This window comes from Rattus norvegicus, chromosome 7 (genome assembly GCF_036323735.1).
Source record: "Rattus norvegicus strain BN/NHsdMcwi chromosome 7, GRCr8, whole genome shotgun sequence".
Lineage (NCBI taxonomy): Eukaryota > Metazoa > Chordata > Mammalia > Rodentia > Muridae > Rattus > Rattus norvegicus.
In genome coordinates, this window is record NC_086025.1 from 84,494,598 (window position 1) to 84,495,555 (window position 958).

Genomic DNA, 958 nt, shown 5'->3' on the forward strand with positions numbered 1-958 from the left:
GACTAGCACCTGACTTCCTCACACACCTGAAACTAGCCACATCCATTGTGAGAGCTGCGCAGGCGCACCATGACACAAGATTAGGCCATGTGACGTGGACCTATGAACTGAGATTACGCAGTCTGGACTGAGGAGGCGGAGTTGAGGGAGGAGATAAGGGAGTGGGGGGGCGGCTGAGAGAGAGAGGGAGAGAAGAAAAGAGAGATTGCTGCTTGCATGCAGAAAGAAAGATTTCTGAATAAACTGCTTTGAGAAGAAGGTCGTGGTGTCGCTCTTTTCTGCGGGTCAGAGACAGAAACGACACAGACCCACTTCTGGAAGAGAAACAAATTGGTTTTGCGAATGTAACACCTCAGTACCACACAAGACTCTTAAGTTTCCGGGGCTATAGTCACAACTGTCTTTTCTGAACGAAGAGTGATTTATCAAAGGTAAGTAAAAGTACTGTTTCTCGAACGAGCTTAGGATGTTAATTATTTTATTTTGAACATGAAATCTAAAATCATTCACAGCAAAAACTGGCTCGCAAGGATGCCAGGGGTGGTAATTACATGTCAGAGGCCACTGGTCAGACTTTTTTTCCTTCCCTCTACACTGTTTAGGGAAGAGGGCAGTTCAAGAGTTACATCTCAATTCCCCAACTACCACAGCTGCCTCCACATGAACTAATATAAGGGATTCTGCCGAGGTCTTAGTTCTTGCCCTCAAAGTGATTTAAATGGGGCCTCGTCTTTTAAAAATAATTATTGTTAATGTAGCAAGCCCTCAGCTAGGAACTTTGCATGCTCTTAACAACCCCTGAATATATTTATCACTAGCTCTGTTTAAAGCTGAAGAAATTTAGGGTCAGGCTAAGAATCCCACAGCCAGCAGGAGATTCTGGAGTCTGTATTTGCGTACAAGTCAGTTTGACTCCACAGCTCACACTCTCTACAATCTGTCCCCTATCCAAATGATG